This window comes from Patagioenas fasciata, chromosome Z, assembly GCF_037038585.1.
Source record: "Patagioenas fasciata isolate bPatFas1 chromosome Z, bPatFas1.hap1, whole genome shotgun sequence".
Lineage (NCBI taxonomy): Eukaryota > Metazoa > Chordata > Aves > Columbiformes > Columbidae > Patagioenas > Patagioenas fasciata.
In genome coordinates, this window is record NC_092560.1 from 13,203,120 (window position 1) to 13,223,915 (window position 20,796).

General features: G+C 38.0%; 1 long non-coding RNA gene across 4 annotated transcripts in view; it reads left to right on the forward strand.

Moving 5' to 3' along the window:
• Positions 1-3,364: 3,364 nt before the first annotated feature.
• The window catches only part of LOC139826502 (uncharacterized), a 37,448-nt gene continuing 20,016 nt past the window's right edge, over positions 3,365-20,796 (forward strand). For all 4 annotated transcript variants that reach the window (XR_011736606.1, XR_011736607.1, XR_011736609.1 and 1 more), the window contains exons 1-2: positions 3,365-3,494; positions 4,510-4,650. This is a non-coding gene — a long non-coding RNA (uncharacterized lncRNA). The remainder of the gene's footprint in view (positions 3,495-4,509; positions 4,651-20,796) is intronic.

The window sequence follows — 20,796 nt, forward strand, 5'->3', positions numbered from 1 at the left end:
CACTCGTGAGCCCACATTGGGAGGCCTATGTCCAGTTTTGTGGCCCCAGGAACCAGAAACACATTGCTGTACTGAAGTAAGTCTGGCAGAGGGTCCATGGGTCAACTAGGGCTGGGAGCATGGCTGGGAGCACACAGCAAATGAGAAGGGAATGAAAAAGATTGTTTGGCCTGAGTAAGGCAGCTGTTGTGGGATCTAAATATTATCTTTGATAACCTAATGCATGGTGGCTTATTGAGAAGATAGGCCACACTCTTACTGGAGGTGCACCACACAAGTCATAGTATGAGAAATCAAATCCAAGCAGATACAAGGAACTAACTCTTCACCAAGTGGGTGGACAAAGGCTGGAGTTGTCCACAGAGGCTGTGGGATCTCCATCCTTGGAGATGTGAACAAATGAACAAAGAGCTCAGCAAACAAATCTAACTTCAAAAATTTACCTGCATTTGAGCAGAGGTAGACGAGGAGAGAGGAGTTAGCCAGTATGACTCCAGAGATTCCCTACAGGTAAAACCAGTCCACACTTGTGAATCACCATTGATATTCCTGAAAAACACCCACAAGTAAGAAAAGGTCTTTTTGCAGCTGCATAGTTAAAGAAGAACATGTTTACAGCATGTAGGTTTTTCCACTGGAAGATGATATCCTGATAAACTACAGCTTCCTTGATCTCCTAGGTTAAATAAAATGACTAGTGTTTATTTACATACCTTTTACATTCTTGAGCCACAAAGTTGTAGTCATGAAAATACAACATTCATTGTCAGTACTCTATGGAACATGAGTACTGTTGTCTTTTAAGAGATTTGACTAACTCACTTCAGATGCAAATCCAGTGTTGCATAGTTTCCAAATAACAGTATAGTGATGTGTTTGATGCTAATGTTATAAAAAGTGTACTTCCTTAAGAAGTAGCCTAATGGTAAGGCCTTGCAAGTTCTCTACATAAAAATGACGTCCTAAAATCTTGCTTCTTCCCAAGCATGAATTCCCTCTTACAAGCAAGTATTGGTAATATTCAATTTGCAGCACACTACAGGGCCACAGTTCCAATGCATCAGCTTGGGCTTTCCAAGACAGGAGTATGTGAACAAACCATACATCAGAGAAGCGCTGAATCTGTACAAAGCACAGGTAAGATGTCACAGACATGTCAGACACATAGAAATGCATGCTGTAGACCGAATCTGCAAGCAGACAGTATTCGCTTTCTGAGACATCCAGAAGTTGAAAAGCTCTGGAAAAAAATTCTCTTTGTTCTGGAAACCACCTATTTGAATTTTCTCTGGTATTGTGGTTTTTTTTTTATGGCATAAATATAGTTTAAAAAATAATAATAATAATCCAGTGCTACTTGCTAAAAATTTAACATTATGTTCACTCAAATGTTTTCTGGATCCTCATGGTCCAGATCTGGACATCATGATGGTTATGTTTTTTTTTTTTCCTCTCGAAAGGGTTAGAATTCTGCATCATTCATCAACAGAGTGGTTCTCAGAGAGAAGTTACTAAGAAGCTCCCGAAGTTAATCAATGAGTTATATATTTGTAATGCAGGAGAAGAATCTCTATATCACCTGGCCTGCTGTGATGGAAATAGAATCCAGCAGACTGTACCATTATGTTCTCAATTTGAATTAATTCTGGTTTTCTAATTTGCATCTGAAAGGATGAGAAAGCTACAAACTTAATGAGAAATTATAGGTCCATTTCAATCAATAACAAAACTCTTCTTGTCTTTCTTATGGCCAGTTTTGTATCTATATTGAGAAATTAATTTATTTTTTCTTAGATCACCAAGGTTGATTCTATTAACAAAAGACCTCTCTGTGTCAAGAGTCAGGAGCTAACCTAGAGGAGGATTTATCTATCATCTCCTTTGGAACTATTCTTCCAGTTAAGTTTAAAATTGAGCCGAAAGACTGTGACAGAAAATTTGTAGCTGTTTTCTTGGTCCTCTCTGCAACTGACATTGTTGATCAGTAGAGCTGCAGAAGTTGTGAAACACAACTGCTAAAGCAAGATCGTGTGTTTGTGTGTATGTGTTTGTATGTGTGATTATTGTCATTATTTCTCTTTCTTTTCATCAGTGAATAAACTGTTTGATTTCAGGTTTCCATCCTTTAATTGCCTATATTGCACAAAAATCCAGCCTAGAATGAGCAGAGAATGGTCAGCAACAAAAGGATACCAACCTCTGTATTTACAGAATATCTAGAAAAGTATTTTGATATTCCCTGCACTTCTGTTAAGAGCCAAATGGTTAATAAATCCTTATGATGCATCTCTAATCTGGGAGGAGAATTACTTTAGAAATTTTATGGCATCTTGCAAATGATTCCAAATTGCCGAAGATTCAATAAAACAGTGAAAGAATTGGTTTTTTATTTGCCAGCATGTAAAACTGTTCATCATGAAGGTTTATAAGGTGTTTCAGGAGATTCTTTGAGTTTGCTGTCAATACTTATCAGTTCTGAGGACTGCACCCTGTTTTTCACTAGTTTCCAAAGTGAGATAGATAAAAAGGGGGCAACTTCACGTGGAAAGAGTTTGAGATTCTGTTGCCATGGTAACACCACCATGTTAGGAAGATTTTCTGAATGTTTTGGCTGTTTTCCTACCTCTGCTTTTGCTTAATTGATCTTTAATTTTCAGATGTTTAATTCATCTGGCAAAAGCTTTTTTCCCTTTTTTAATATGTTTTTAAAATCTTGCTACACAGAGACTAAAATCAAATAATATATATGCTTATTTTGTTAGGTTTCAACATATTTCCTTGCACAGAGGGAGACATCCTCTATGTAAGGAAATGTTTCACAGTAACATGTTGGAGAGGAGCATCAGGGTCCCAACAGGCTTTATTCCTTACTGCTTTCTTGCAACTCCATTCTCATAGTTTTTTCACCTACACTCATGATGGCGTATGCACAAGAAAGATTTGGACAAAGAGCAGGACAAGAATACTACAGTCACAGGCCAGTGCTTGGGAAGAGCTCAGTGCTGACAGTCCGATGCTGTAGATCTGCTGGGCACCATTCCCACTGGTCATCCTGACAAAGCCACCTCACTTTCTCAGTTTCCTCCTGGGTCAGCCAGAGGTGAGAGCTGCTCTGACCACACTGAGCAACCAGTGAAACACCTTTTCACCTTTAGCAGCTGCAACCATCCTTCAGGGTTGTGTGCATATCTTTAACCCAAACCCTCCTAAATTCCAGGACTTCTGAACTGTGACAGTCCATAATCCATTCAATCTTTAGCACTCAGAGTCATAGCTTAAAAGCAATTCCAAATTTAAATTTTAACTTAAGCATGCACTTTTGAAACACTTCAAGTTTCAAGAGTGATCAGTTCTGTGAAGTGAGTAGAGCTGTACCAGCAGTGTGTCATCTGTCCCTGTAACTTCTCTGTGCCTCGTTTTACCCATCACAGGCACTGTGATTCTTCTGCATCCCTGCCAAGTGTGTTGAGATGTCTGGGTCAACAGTGTCAGAGGTAAGCCAGCAAGATAAGTCTTCTGAGAAGGACCGTGTTTTATTTAACAAATTAGAAATAAAAAAATGTGCAGATATAGTATTAAGCACATAAGCCTTTATTCAGATCACCTTACAGAATTATTATTCTATTGTTACGAATGCGTATCACTTTTGTCATTTGCCTTTTTAAACAAAATTCTTGAAATACAAAATAGCATACATGCACCATCATTGTTGCAAAGTATAACCTATGATATGTCTCTTTTGCATTTTGAATGTATTTTAATTTTTCTATCCATTTCAGTTTTACAAACAACCATGGAAATATTGCAAAGTAAACAAAAGTCTCCTATGCCTAATAATATGCTTAACCATAACTATGTCAAAACCCAAAATTTTCTAGGATTTTGAAAACATAGGAGAGAAAACATAGGAGAGAAAATGCAAGCTTCTGCTGAGAGCTGCAGTATTGTGGTACAGAGAACTGCCACTGCTCTTATGTGCTATAACTCTGGTAAATTTAGCAGAGTGTGATAGTTTCTGGCATGATAAAAGGAGAAGAGGGAAGTTGTGTTCTGAAAAGGTAACTTCAACTCTGCAAAGATTTCTTGATCATGTTACTTGTCACTGCCCCAAGAGCTGGGCACAAGTACAAACTGGGAGAGGAGTGGCTGGAGAGCAGCCCTGCAGAAAGGGATCTGGGGGTGCTGGTTGTCAGCAGCCCAGTGTGAGTCAGCAGTGTGTGCGCTGGCAGCCAAGGGGCAAACCCCATCCTGGGGTGCATCAAACACAGCATAACCAGCCAGCTAAAAACAGGTAATTATCCCTCTGTATTCAGTATTGGTGTGGCTTCACCTTGAGTGCTGTGTGCACTTCTGGGGCCCACAACCTGAAAAGGACACAAAGATACTTGAATGCATTCAGAGGAGGTTATCAAAGCTGGTGAAATGGCTGGAAGGCATGTCCTGTGAAAATAAACTTTTATCTGTTTGATAAACTTTCGTTCACATGCTTGTATGACCTTTATTGTACAGATGTCTGACTAGGAAAGTTACATCAAATGGCAGCACCTATGATCCTAAGACATTCTCATCGACTAAAGAAGTTACAAGATCTGCATCTGAAGCTTCAGTGCTTCTGGTCTGCTAACAGGGAGACTTCTTGGAAAGCAATATGTAGGTACCTTGATGGCTTTTTAAGACCAAACGGAAACTGTCAAAATTAGACCAAAGCCTCTGTGAAATTTACTTAATAATTCATAAGAGAAAATCTTATTTTTTATGCTATCAGTATCAAAATATGTACAAAACTGTAGACAGAGCTGAGACAGTTCTACTACATCAGAGAAACAAATTGTAGCATGTGAACTTATATATATATTTTAAAAGAATGTATTCACTGACTTGTTTCTACATTTTCACCTATAGTGTCGAAGTAGGAAGAAAAACTATTTATTCTAAAGATTTCCTATTATGATTAGTCCCTATATAAATGTATAGTATATAGCAGAGCAAGGCTATAGCCCATCTGCAGCTTAACTGATAAAAAGGGAGGTCAGAGGAAGGACTAAAACACTGGTTTTCACACTCAAGAGTCTGAATTTTTCAGAGTAATCAGCAAAGTATCATCTCCTTCTCATACAGTATTTTGATATGTTGCTTTGAGAAATGAAGCTCCTTGAAACTGATGAACATCGGCTAGAAAAATGCAGACTCAGCTCCTGCAGGAAACTTCTTTTGCAAAGGAAAATATTATGCCTGCTAACTTTACACACGATCTGCTCAGGTGTTGGGTTCTAACAGTGGTTGCATGTGTCATTTATTACAGAATAGTATTCCTGCTGCTGGATGACATTTCCATTACAGTATGATATCATCCATTAATTTCAGTTTGCAAGACTAGTCACGTCTGCTTGTGCTATCTTCTTTCTGTATCACTAAGTTATACCAAAAATTTTATGACTATACATTAATTAATGTGTCTTCTAAGAAGAAGGCTTAATTGCAAAAGTTACAGGTTTGGTGCTTCCTGCTTAATTTGCTTTGAAGAAAACTATCATGCTTCCTCTTGTCCTGTAGCTAGGCTTTATCTTGCATTGATTTTTACTCTGATGGATATTTTTCTCTTGCCTACAGGCAAGCAAAATAACTTTCTTACTCATTCTGTGTGACCTTGCTGCAGAACTTCATTACCAAATTACTAAATTTACTAAATTATTAATTACTAAATTACTAATTTGATTGCTAAATACTCTTGGCTACCTCCATACAAGCATGAAAGAAAGACCTTGAATGAATTTATTAGTTATAGGTATGAATTTTACACACATAGTTAGAAATAAAGGCACTGACAGAAGGAATATATTTATGAATGTCAACCATCTTCCTAAACAGCTGCCTTGCTTTACACACAGAAGTACTCAAAATGTTTTTGCAGGTTATATATAAGACCTGTTGCACCAGTTGTCAAGGACTTTACTACACTAAGGCTAAACTATACAGCAGTATTTAAGGGTTGTCTCTTCAGGATTAGGGAAAAACTGGTACTGTCAGCAATGTACCCTGACATCTCACTGATATTTAAAGAGCATTTTTGTGCCATATTTACAAATGTGCTTAAAGACACAGATAAACATGTTACGGGACTTTCAGTAGTTGAACACTCATCTCTCATCAAAATCAAGAGGCATGACACTCCCATGTTCATCTGAAAACCTCGCTAGATATGTCTTTGACTTTGAGAATGCTATAATGCATTTAAATTTTGTCTCTCTGACCATTGAAGGTAAGCCATTATTCTCACTTCATGATTTTCCAGTTCTGATTAAATAGTAAGAAATTAATCAGAATTATATCTTCCTTGTCTTATCTGAATAAATGTGTCTGCAGGCAAAAATCAAATGTGATGCTTCAGTGTATCATATGCAGCATTTTTCTTGTTGTAGGGCCTAACCATGTGAGGGTAGGCATAGGAGACAGTCCATGCCTTGAAGAAAATCAAAATAGGCAAACCAGATGATAAGGCTTGAGTACCAAGTCTGGATTAGGATCATAGTTTCCCAGAGAAGGAAAAGAGAGGTCACAGTATTTATGTAAGGTAACAGAGGAGATCTGGGACAAATTTTCCAGTTTATCTAGACTCCTAGACCAATGCTTTGGCCACAAGATAAAATATATGCAAAGAATAGTTAACTTTTACCACTACACTTTTTGAAAGCCTATTTTGAGATAGCTGTTGTCTTTGATTTAATCAGATAGCAAGACAGAAGCAGAAACAGGAATTCAGAGGGCATGATCAAAAATTCTCATTAGATCTCAGGACTAAACATTCCTTGTACATTCCTCACTGTTAAATCTGTGTATTCTTAGCACCTATAATTCCTGAAGTAGATGGCCTGAAAAATGTTTTAGTGAGCTTGGTAGTTGAGTCTCCAGCCAGATTTGGCCCTTAACACCTTTTTTCTTTAGACTCCTCAGCATCATGGATAAACTATTGAGAAATAGCTCCTGTTTGTTCCCTCAGACCACTTGGTAAGATGGCTTTTGATAGAAATCCCTAATCCACTTCAAAATTTACATTCCTACTTTCTCTATTAGGGTAGTGTTAAGATGGGACTTCATTACAGCAGCAATTAATGCTTTGAGATTTTCTGTAAATATTCTATTTAACACCTGTTGCTATTTCTGTCATTTTTGGAATGTTGCATTACCACTTCTTGAAGGCAAGTATAGGCTGAGTCACCAGCGAAGTGAAAGCCTCTCTCTGCTGTAGCCTTGTTTGCTATCGCTCATGTCAGCATTCTTCCATATTTCGGAAGAGTTGCTGGTGTCACACATCTGGATTGATAGCCTCAGGATTTGACGCAAGGGTCAGTATATCACTGAAGGGGTTTTAGGTGGTTTATTCACAATAAAAATGTAATGTATGCTCTGTTACATTATCTGTCTGTTGCCATTCAACTTCCATGGTGTCTCTCTCAACCAAAATTTTTAAGATACCTTCATTCAAGACCAATCACCTTAGAATAGATAGTAGTTTTTGGCATCCTCAGTTTCATCCATAGGTAAAGTAAATACATGCCTTTCAACCTTTCCAAATGCAAGGAAGCATTTATACATTTCCTACCTGATTTGGAGTAATTGGATTCATTTGTGTTTCTAATCTCCTGTACTGATGTGAGGTTTCCTTTACTTCTGACAAGATTCAAAAAAATCTTCTAAATTTTTTCTCGCCTTTTCTGTATGTATTTAGATATACTTCACCACTTTTCAGTAGTTCTTATTTATTTCCTTCATTCTTCCGTACCTCTTATTGTGCTTTTCTGTTCATTGGTTTTCTAATTGCTGTTTTCCCCACACCACTGAACCTGAGGGATGCTTTAGCCAGAGCTGACATTTAGAAGCTGAATTTGATATAGCTATTGCTCTGAATACAGCAGGACAGCTGTTGCTAATGATGGTCTCACTATCACACAGATTACCCTAATTCCTGTGTAGGCCCACTAGTGGCCTACCTCAGGCAGGATGGTTGTGAAAAATTCAGTAAAAGTGTATGTGAATGGACACAGTAATTACAGAAGAGACTAGCCAGGTGCACTGTTCATCTGCAGTCTGACAAGGAAAGGAAACTAAACAGCAATGATTTAAACTTTAGGAAAACATGAAGTGTTTCTAATATAAGTGAATTCCATATATATTCACTTTATCCATTGCATGGAACAACTATTTCACTGTTTCATACTCATTTGTTTTTTGATGTGTCTTGATATGAAAGCCTGAATTTCCACTGAAGTATAAACACCTCAGTTTACTTGAAAAGTGGTGTAGAAAAAATAAAGGACCTTAAGATATTACAGAGGCACTGACTGAATTGAAGAGTTGTGTATTAAAAAGCCCATAGATCTCAACAGTGAGTCAGTATTGTTTTCTTACTAGGGGACATCTTTCTGCACTAATGACGCTAACATTAGTAGGTCTGATCAAAGGGTAGCAGAAACCTCATGTAGTCTTACGTTATTAAGAAAGTGAATGGGCTAGACTGACCCTAGACCAAACCAAACAGCTTTTTAAAGTGAGCCTCTCATGTCACAGCTGCTGTAGAAAAACTAGGTTGGGAATTAACAAAATGCATTATGTAAAACTAGAGTGAAATAGAAAGGATAAATCCATCTAAGTAACTCTTGAACTTTATTGATCTTTCATAAGCAAAACGGTCTGAGCATTCTAACTACCAGGAAAGACAACAAGTTACTTCTGTTTGCGCCAATATCTGTGTGCTGTGCTGGCAGAACTACCCTGCAGGAAGCCACAGAGTGGGGACACATGAAAAACATCAGGGCAGCGACAAAGAACATTTGGGAAGAGTCTGAATGAAAAATAAACACTCTAAAATACTAAATACTAAGATATGGACATATTCAAAGTCTCTAAAGCCTGCCCATAGAAACACAAGATCCACCACCAGCTGATTGCTTCAAACTTGAGGGTGACTGGAATCTAAACTGTGAAATTCAACCGGCTGCTAAGACCACCTGCAAGCAGACCTGTGGTTTCGGTCTTTTAACAGTTTTCTCCAATATTACACAGAGTTGAAGGAGACAGAAAAATACACAACCTTAAAGTAGACAAGGGCTAAATGTTCTGAAAATTAAATAATATTCTCTTCAGCTATAGTGTAAAACAGAGATTACTTTAAAGCAAAACCATCAGGTAATACCCAGGCTTGGCTTAATAAAGAGTTTGCCAAACATATTGTTAAGGGCAATCCAATCTGAACTGTTTTAAACCACTAGAAATGTGCTCTACATTTCTGGAAACAGCAATAATGTTCTAATCTATGAGAATCAGAGAGTGAAAATGGCTATAACTAAGGAATCTAATTATACTTTTTTGGATGGTGGATAAATTGGTATGTTGCTGAGTCTCTACCTCACATATATATGAAAATAATGTATATCATACCCCAGGCAGCAGAAGAGTCCTGGAGCTACAGTTTTATTCTCTCTCACCTACCTCCAATGAAATCTAGCACCCAGCTCTTTAATATTTCCAGTTGTGATGTTCAAGTATTACTCTGTGCTGGGAAGCTTTTCTATTCCCCGTTTTGGAAAAATCAATGTTATCTTAATGACATTGACAGATCATAAGATGAATCTGGATCTAGTGTTATTTCATAAGACTGATTATGTTCCTACTAGCAGATCTACCTTAGCAATGATCTGGAGGGCTTTCTTCTAAACAGCTGCATGCACAAATAACTTCTACAGCACTTCAACTCTTCTGGTTTTATTTACCAAATATTCTGCATGTGTCAGTGGACACTAGAAAAGCTGTATTAACTGAACAAAAGAAAATCTTTGTTTGAGGTCAGTGTGAAAGACACTAATGGGTGAGTTCACAGTATCACAGTATCACAGTATGTTTGGGATTGGAAGGGACCTCAAAAGATCATCTAGTCCAATCCCCCTGCTGGAGCAGGAAGGCCTAGGTGAGGTCGCACAGGAAGGTGTCCAGGCGGGCTTTGAATGTCTCCAGGGAAGGAGACTCCACAACCTCCCTGGGTAGCCTGTTCCAGTGCTCTGTTACCCTCACTGAGAAGAAGTTCTTTCTCAAATTTAAGTGGAACCTCTTGTGTTCCAGCTTGATCCCATTGCCCCTTGTCCTATCATTGTTTGCCACTGAGAAGAGCCTGACTCCATCCTCATGGCACTCACCCTTTATATATTTATAAACATTAATTAGGTCACCCCTCAGTCTCCTCTTCTCCAAACTAAAGAGCCCCAGCTCCCTCAGCCTTTCTTCATAAGGGAGATGCTCCACTCCCTTAATCATCTTTGTTGCCCTACGCTGGACCCTCTCCAGCAGTTCCCTGTCCTTCTTGAACTGAGGGGCCCAGAACTGAACACAATATTCCAGATGGGGTCTCACCAGGGCGGAGTAGAGGGGAAGGAGGACCTCTCTCGATCTACTGACCACCCCCCTTGTAATACACCCAAGGATGCCATTGGCCTTCCTGGCCACAAGGGCACAGTGCTGGCTCATGGTCATCCTGTTGTCCACCAGGACCCCCAGGTCCCTTTCCCCTACACTGCTCTCTAATAGGTCATGCCCCAACCTATACTGGAACTTGGGATTGTTCCTGCCCAGATGCAGGACTCTACACTTTCCCTTGTTAAATTCCATCAGATTATCCCCCGCCCAACTCTCCAGCCTGTCCAGGTCCCGCTGGATGGCAGCACAGCCTTCTGGCGTGTCAGCCACTCCTCCCAGCTTAGTGTCATCAGCAAACTTGCTGATAGTACACTCAATTCCCTCGTCTAAATCATTAATGAATATATTGAATAATATTGGCCCCAGTACTGACCCCTGAGGCACTCCACTAGATACTGGCCTCCAACTGGACTCCGCACCATTGACCACCACTGTTACAGAAGAGGAGGAAGAAAGCAGGAAACCAAAGGCAACAGAGTGGGACTGAATGGAAAGATCTCACTGAAGAACCCATTTCAGGTTTAATTCAAATGTGCATTGGGCAGATAATGATGAATGTGAATTTTAAATTATACTTAATCTTCATTAAGTAATTATCTGTCTTAATGAACTATTTGCTAGGTGGTGGTTGTGCAATGAAGTATGAAAATGCAAGTGAATAAAATCCATTTCATTTTTTGAGCCTAGCTTTTCTGTCCATTAATAAACAAGGCATAGGAAATACGCTTTTTGGAGTAATGTGATGTGCTTCTAGCTCTTTTAAGATTGATATCACCTTTAATAATGAACACAGACATTATTTTTGGTCCCTCTCACTTATTATTTTGATCCAAGTAGACTATTTCAACCTTTCTTCCCATATCTTATTCTGTTTAGTTAATTTTTCCCCAGATGTCAAGTAAGCCACATTTCAGATATATTTCACACCTAAATGAGTGGACTAATGGAATGGTGTTTATAAGGGAAGGTGTGTTTTATACAGGCACTGTGGACTATTAATCAAAAGAATATGAATTAAGCTCTGACATGCTAATTTTTTCTAATGTGTATGAAAATTATTTACTTCCATGCTGTTACAATGAAAAGAAACAGACTGATTCTAAATACCAATGTACTGTAGTGTGAAGCAATTAACTGGGTTATATGTTCCCTTCAGTCAGGATCATTTCCTATTAACTGTACAAACCCATAGAGACAGGACAAAATAAACCTGGCTGGCGAGCACCTCAGCCAGGAGTGGAAGAAAATGAACACCCTGATAATAATGAAGTGGAAACCTGGAAGGAGTAGGTGGACCAAGAGACAGTGGAATTGTCTGATGAATGTATGACTGTGAAAGGGACTGAGACTGAAATTTGAAGTTTTTTATGTACTGGCTGATGATTTCCTGCATGGAGACTCCCAACGTGCAGAGTCCCATAATCTCAAAAGTGTTCAGATTTTATTCTAGTTATTGGGAAGCTGTCCTGTTGCATTCGACAGGGCAGATACTACACCATCCTGTTACATTTTCTTTTTCTCTCCTCCTCTGTCTTCCTGGAATGAATACTCTTTATGCTCTAGGATACCTGACTGTCTCCTACTAAAATGTCTTATCAGCCTGCTTACTATTAAATTCTGACCTTGAGTAGGCTTTCCATATCAATAACATGGCAGTGCAGTTAGATAAGTATAAATGCCAAAAAAAAGTCATATAATCACCAAATTTAGTGTTGATTTGTTTGGTTTCGGTCTTTTTTTTTTTTTTTTTAATATTTTAACTGAGAACAACCAGGAAGATTTTAAGACCTCAAAGCCAGTACAACCTTTCTGCCCACTTTGTACCCCATTGACAGCATCCTGTGATACTTGTCATGCTGTGAATTAGCTCTTCAAACTCAGATCCACATTCTTCACAATTTTAAAGGCCTTGAACATTTTATTTCCAGAATTATTGAAAGTGATCTAACTACTGTGCAATAAGACAGAAAAGCTGATTTCCTGAACAAACTACATAGGAGCTAGTGGGAAGTACCTATTATGTTTACATTTACAGTTTCATTTATTTGTCTGTTTCTCAATCTGTTTGAATATGTATGGTATAAATTCAGTGGAAACAACAGCACTGGGTAGCAGTGTGATCTGTTAAAATGCAATAGTGTTATGGATACTTACGTTGCCAGTAATGATGTCTGTGTGATTTCTTTCTTAAAAAGGTGAGGAGAAAGAAGGACAGGCTTGTATAAGGTCATCTTTTTGCCCACTGATGCAGAGTTATTTCAACTGTAAAATAAAAAAAAAAAAAAACACCTAATTCCCTTATCTAATGACCTATGCCTTTTCTACCTGAATGCTAGAAAGAATGTCTGAGGTCTTTGAGTTTTAATTCTCTCTGTAGTCGTATCAGACTGAAAGTTTGCCATCATCTGGGTTTACTTAATGAAATTCTAATGGCACAAAGTAAAATGCTGAGAATGTAAGTATTTGGGATCTTAAGATCTTAGTAGGAAAGTAATTAACAAGGAACAAAAAACTGGCAAGTAGTTCTCCTAGCAAGGAAGCTCTACCACGTATAAGAATTTTTGAAACTTCCAGTCATTTTTCAAGTACTGCTTAGAACAATGTTAGGAAAAAAACCTACTAAACAATCACAAAAAAGATAATGAAATTTAATTTTTTTTTCTTGAGCTTGATTGTTCTATTTTCTTGTAGACACTAACATTCTTGCCCTTAAAGTAAAAACCCAAAACGAGGGTGTTGTGGGTGAACACTTTGAAGATATCAGTAATATTTTCTGGAGGACTTTGGGAGTGTCTGTTGAATTCTTGATAGCGAATTTGATTGTGTAAGCTTAATTTTGAGGCCAAAGAACAGTGACAGAATTTTTATGGAGAATTTAATCTCTCAGTTTTTTCAGATTGTGTGTAGTTTCTTTGAAGTCACTGAACTTATTTTGAAATGAAGGTCTGGGCTTTTTGAAAACTCAGATATTTTTATTTCTTATCTCGCTTGTATATCCCATTTGTGGTGATTTTTAGGAGCTGTAAGGTGTTTTGTGTCCCTGGGCTGGTGAGGATGTTTCCAGCCAGTCTAAGACAGTCCTTTCATAACAAATATGAAGCCTGTACATCCTGTTAAGACTTTGCCAGCAGTGGAAACTGGTGTTCTCCTTGAGGGATCAATGTGAAGAATTGTTTATAATCAATGAAAGGGATAATTTTAAAAATTAATTTGTGTTTGTTATCAAGTGCCAAGGGGAGAGTTTGTCTATAAAATATGGAAGATTCAGTCTCTGCTCTAATGGGCAATTTTGTTTGTGAGCAGATTGAAGCAGGAAATATCACAAAATCTTTGAAGAACGAAGTCTCTTTCTTGATACTGGGCTCATGTAAAGTCCATCCATCTGAAACCAGCAACTTTTTGGCCTTTACACAATCTATAAGACACATGAAGAGATCTAGATCTTTACCCTTAAGTGCAGGTGAGATGAGTTACCTCTATGTAAATGAAGGAACATGCAGAAACAGAAGCAGAGAAAACAAATTAAAAGATGGTAGTGACTTGCACTGTAGAGGAAGGAAAGAGATTTTCCCGAGTGAAGAACAAATCTGTCCAGCTGAACATGTGATGAGCCAAGGGAAATGAACTTGCCGCATTTTGCAGGTGCAAAGATAGACTTCAAATTCCATTGACTAGAGAAATTATGAAAAGTCCGTCGAATGATTTGATTTCCAGACAGTGTTTCCCTTAGGGGCACAAATAACATTCATGGGAATTTGAGAATATATAATCCTTATATTGTTGATGAAAATTCTTATCAGCTGACAAAAAATGTGTTCTGCTCTGTATTTTCAATTTTAAAAAGAATTTACATAATTTAAAACATTTATTTACAGAACAAGTTTTTGAGAGAATGAAGTGAGAGGAGTTGACTTTCCATACTGGATACACAGCTTGCTGATGCTGGTCTGATTTTTCTAAACCACATTTATGGCATATTCACGTGGTCATTGGTGCATTTCACCTACTCTTTTGCATGTGGATAACGTAAGAGGTGGCACAATTAATGGTGACCACAATAGTGGTCCCCATGTAAATAATATTAAATACCTTTTTCCGTGTTGTTTTTTCTTTGCATATCACCTTTGGTTTAACGACCTTTGGATTCTGGAAGCTTTATATAATACAGCTTTGTGATGCCTGGCTAAATATGGTCTCATCCTAAACAGAAATATATGAGTAGTGACTGAGTATACAAATCATGTGAATTCAAAGACAGTTGTCAAAATCAGACTATTAAATAATTAAAACTACATTCATTATCTGTCTGTCATAGCTTAAAAGGATTTTCTTCATCTTCACAGCCCTTCTGATCTCTCAGAACAGGAAAACAGAAGATAGTAAAAACTCTCTAGACAATCTGGGTACGACACTGCTGCACTTGAACCCGTGTCAGAAAGTCATCTGTGTTCATAGTTCTCTTCACATCTTTTGGGGAAAGGATGAACATGAAGAGAAGATGGTTAGGGTCGCACACAGTGCTATGTTATCTCCTATTTAACCTGGAACCAGATCTGGGCCGTGCCATCTTTTCCTTTTACCCATTCAGGGAAATCTTCAGAGTGGAAACCAGACGTAGCTTTGGTGCACCTTTTGTCCATAGCCATGAATGAGGTCACTGAGCTACCCAGACCTGGAGTGAGCTGCAGGGCACAACTTGCACGTCTCTTCCTTCGTAACTACTTGGATGCTATGGCTAGGGTGGTACTGCTTTCTAAAAGCTGTGAGAGCACCCAAAATATTGAAAGCACTCATGTTTGTGGGGGGAAAAAAAAAAAAGGAGGAAGAACATTGTGATAATAATATGAGGGAAAAAATTGAAGTTCTTGAGAGATATTTTCCCTTTTATTTTTTCTTTTTTCAAGTGGAAGCTCTCTAAAGTAGTCTGCAGCAGGTGGCACACAGCAGGCAGTACTTTTTGAGAAGATCACATTAAACATATGAGAAGTAAAACTGCAAGAGCCATTTAGATGTTTCTCCCATCTGTTCCCTAAAAGAGAACAGGGAATATGGAAAAATAGAAAGAGAAAACAAAAAAAATGCTATTAGTTGTTGCAATCATAATCAAGTGATTCTGAGTATATTTGATCATAGCCTGCTCTTTGTCTGATAGGTTTTGGTTTGTGTAGTGCCAAGAGCAGGGAGACTCCTCAGACATTCAAAGCTTTTCCTCAGTAGAAACATTTAAAGATGACACAGTACTATTCCATGCTTGCTTTGTCCTAGAGGATGTGGTCAACGTGTGTAAGATTCTGAGTCCAAGACACTATTTGTTTTAGTAAACCTGTAGTAATTTTCACTGGAGATGGCATGTTCTATATTTTTGCCTGTGGTTCTAACTCATAAAAAATGTGGAAAGGGAGCTGTACATATTGCCATTATTACTGCTAGTATCTTTATATCACAAACTAGTAGAATGATGCTTGTGAGCACTGAATGGGTATAAATTCTTCGAAATGGATATGCAAGGAAGGAGAGGATCTTGAGTAGCCCTGTACATTAGTGTTTTGATTGTCTGGGGCTTGATGAGGGTTGAGTGTCTATGGGTGAGAATCAATGTGAAGGGCAACAAGGCGGACATCCTGGTTGGGATTTGTTACAGACCACCCAACTAGGATGAAGAGGCAGATGAAATATTTTGCGGGTAGGTGGGAGAAGTCTCCTGACTGTTAGTCCTTGTTCTTAGGCGGGACTTCAACCTACTCTATGTCTGCTGGAAATGCCACACAGCAGAGAGGAAGCAGCCTAGGAGGCTCCAGGAGTGTATGGAAGACAACTTCCTGACAACTTCCTGAGCTTCAATGTGTGTGGCAGATGGATTCTAAGTATTATTAACTCTGTAAATGAAGCTTTAAACAAGCTACCTGAGTTCTTTGCCTATTAGGCATGACAACAGATCAGGTTGGAATATGTTACATTTCCATGCAAATGTCTTTTATATGTTATATACTATACATTATCAGTTAATGTTGTTCAGGATCTCATGTCATATGTGATACAAAGCCTGTGTCTTTCTAAGATGGTGTATTTCATTTTCTTTTTTTAATTATTATTATTTTTACTTTGACTCAACCTGACCTCAGAATATACAGTTCTGAATATACAGTTCTGAATATGCAGTTCTGACCAAACAGTTTTCATGTGTATTCCAATTTTTGTTGTTGTTGTTACAAGATAAGATTCAATCTTCTAACTCTCTTGGCTGTTCTGTGTATCAGACAACAAACAAGAAGACTGGATATGGTATAATAGGTATGAGCAACATGGATTATTAGAAAAAACACAACTTTTGGAGGCTTACTATTTCATTAGTCCATTGTGAAATTAATCTGTCTGCTGGCAGTAGAAGATGAAGGTATTAGGACTGGATGAAGTCTTGTCCAGATTGCGAGGTCTAGTTTCTGTCCTTAAATCATATTTCATCTATGATAAAAATAGATGTATTCTAATAACCAACACTCTTTCCCTGGGCTGTTCTGTACAGTTAAATCCATTATTGGTCACTGCAAGACTAACACTGTTATGGACAGACCTTGGAAAACCATTCTCCTGTCTTTACTTAGTGCGTCGACTCACTTTACAATTGATGTAGAGAAACAACTTCAGGAGTAATCTGAGTTATTGTGGACATTGCTGTAGGATGAAATACACCTTAAAAGTGCCATTCACTTTTTGCTATCTACAAAAGAAGTCTTGACAACTGGTTCAGATCCAGACTTCTGTATTTTAGACACTGGAATTTGGATAAACAGACCCTATGGACCCCTTCTTAGGTGAGCGATCCCACAGATGCTGATAGGCAGCTGCTTCCATGAGCAAGAGCCTTGTGATGAGTCTTAAGTCTTTTATGTGAAGACTAACTGGCCATCGTTCTCACACTCCAGAGTTTTGAATCAAACTCTGGGCTTTTGGAGACATGTTGGACAAATTGTGGGGCAGTAGGTTAGCTTCTAATAGTGTTACCTTGCGTGTCACACTGTTCTGGAAAATGAGCTGCATGCCTAAGTGTTCAATGTGTGTTCAATGCCCAGTTATCTTTCTTTAATATTTAGATGCTTTCTGATGTTGTTGTAAGGTGAATCTATCATGCACTATGATATTTTGAATTTACCCATGTATCGGTAGAAGCCAACGACATTTTGAGTCTTGAAAGAAGACAAGTTCCTTCTGTGGCACAAAGAACAGTGCATGAATACATGGCAGTTTAAATTTAGTCAGTTGTCACAGGTCACAAAGTAAAATTTGCTATGAAAGAACATTATGAACATTAGGTATGCTGTGCTTAAGAAGGGAAAAAGTGCATTTAGTGGGTTGCTTGGAAGTGAGCATACAGTCAGTATCAAAAAGGACACCCTTTGTGCAATATACCTATAAATGGCAATATTGGGTCTTGGTAAATGTGCAAATGGGAGAATTGTGCAGCAGTGCACATATTTGTTTTAGGAGTACAGCTTTGTGCATTGCAGAGCCTGAAGGTTCACATACTGAAGAATTCCACATAATAGTTACATGTCTGATCCAAAACTGACTGTGAAATCTGGGTGAAACTGCCTGCATATCAGTAAGAGTGATGACATGTTGTACCACTTGTGGTACATTCAATATATTAGTTTGATTTTATTTTAATGTCATTATTTTTTCCAATGTGAGTTCTGTATGAGAATGTATATTTTGATGATAGAAACTTGGCTAGCAGGGCAAACTTTCTTCCCTTGTTTCTAACATCTTTGGTAAAGAGTTAAGATTAGTGGAAAATAAAAAGCTTTTGGAAAAAAGTTAAGAAAACTGGAAAATATTTTGTCTCCTTTTGATTCTTAAGTTATATCTTTCGCTTTCCTTAACAATGGAGGCTCATCTGAAAGAGAAGGCCCTTGGGAAGAGGTTGGGAAGTCGTGCTCGCATTGGTGGCTCCCCATTTAGCCTGAAGAAGAGAAATGTTTCTTCTGCCAGTAACATTAAGTGAGAGTAAAAATTGTGATGCGTTATTAAAATGGGCGGTATTGTGGCTGAGTTGATGCTGTCTGTAACATCTCTCAGTGACTGGCAGAAGAGCAAAGTGTTTTGCTGTGTTCTGCAGTGGGTTGTTGATCTTCATGTGGTAGTGTTAGGGGGCAGTTCCTGTATTAAACCAAGGTCTGCATTCATCATGTGTGCATGAGGGACTGCAAACAAAGCAGCTCGGTGGTGCTTTTAACACAGTGAGCAACCACAGAGGAGATGGGTGCTTGTAAGAGAGACTTAATGCAGAGATAGGAAAAACTGAAAAATGCATGTATTATTCAGGACAGAGAATGGCTGCAGGCTCTCAGCAATAAATTGAGCAATTAAGTGATTATTTTCTAATGTAGCACATAGAGAACTACATGAGGTTGTCTTCCTTTCCAACGTCTTCTTAATCATCCTCTGCCTTATCCTAGAAAATAAGTGCACATGATGCATCTGACAGGGCTGTCATAATTTCCAGTGCTTCCAGACAATAAGCTGCAGATCTTTGCTTTTCCTTCCTTCTATATTTGTGTGTCCTCATGAGTAATATTCATTCAGAACTCTGCTTAGACTTTAAGTTTCATCTACTTGAAGAAATTTCTATCAGAAATACAAGATAATCACAATAACATTGGAGACTGTTTGACTTAGTTTCCTTTTATTTTCTCTCTTATACCCTTTCCCCCAAAATAAGACCTATGCCAAAAATAAACCCTAGCGTGATTTTTGAGGATGCTCAAAATATAAGCCATAATCCAAAAAAAAAAACCCTAGTTACAGTTAATTTAAAAAGTCAATTTAAATAGTTCCCAGGCAGCTATGCATGTAAAAAGTAATAAGTTTTGGAGAAAAAATTAATATAAGACCCAGGTGCTGTTCCATCAGCTATTGCTCTGCACTTCCCTGTCTCTCACCCATATGTTGTTAAGGCAGTAACTCCTGAATAATTAAGCAAACAACGAGAACTATATTTCCTGGAATTTCATATTACTTCAGGAGAAGATATTAAGAGTTTTCTTTAGAATTTAAAAAAATAAAAAAAAATTCTGATTGAGAATTTGAGTTTCTGTTTGTAGAAGACTACAGATGGAATTTTTGCTGCTATTCAGCCATGTTCTTTGATGTCATTACCAATACACCTTTTTTTTTAAAAAAGTTTTGTTCAAAGTCCTTCTGATTTGGGAAAAAAAAAAAAAAAGTCCAAGAGGAGAATGAGCATGCTGCTTTCTCATTTATATTCACATTTGCTAACCCAAGATTTTGAGACCTAAGCCATGGTTTCACGAAGATTAATAAGTGATCTTCACACTATAAGACATGGCAATGCAAAACGGTCTCAATCAGGAGCAGGCAAATGATCATGCTTCTGTCAAATTCGCAAGTGTACATGATATAAAATTTCCCAGCCTTGTGGTTTTAAACCGCTATTATGGCAGCTGCAGCAGCCTAATCAAAACATGCCCTGGCAGAACACCCCCAAGCTGTGGCAGACTGAGAGAAAAGTGAAACCAGTTTTCAAAAAATGCAGTACTTTTACAAATCCTGCCCATATTCACGCAGGACTTCTGAAAGTATTTCTGAAGCTAGAGACTGGCAGTGGGTTAGGGCCAGGTTAATGTGAAGAGGTGTTAATTAAACCTGCAAGATACACAATGGACTCCACGCAAGCAGCATGTCAGTTGTGGAGTTGCTGCAGATGGAGAAACGTGGTGGCTGCTGGAGTCTGTACCATCACAGCTGGTGGAGGTGAAATGCCACGGCTTGGCAGTGTTCTGATGCTTTCTGAAATCTCGTTCAATGTACCACCTATGTCATTAGGAACAGCAATTTTATTAATCCTAGATTTCATAAAAATCCTGTTGATTTGTTCATGAGTGGCACCACAGGGCCATTTCAGGGAGAATGGTTGATACTGAAGGAACATAATTTTTTTAAAATAAAAATGTTACCTATTTTTGCCCAGTCTAACTTAGATCATTTCTTACACAAAAATTTTCTTGCTTATGTTGCCATATGAAGGTGAGTATGAAATTAATAACATCTGGCAATTATGCAATATGAATACAAATGTATCCAAGAGATATGTACGAATTATTTCTGAAGTGGCTAAATGGAAAAATGCCGCCTTTTTGTGGATATCAATTATGATATGGATAAAAGTCAATTTAATAATAGTTATATGTAAAGCTTTGGAGTTACTTTAGGTAAATCCAGAATGCTGTGTGAAATTTTCACAGTAATTATTGCAGCCTTAATGTATTAAATTATTTTTATTTTTGTAATCGTATTCATTACACATAAAGGTTT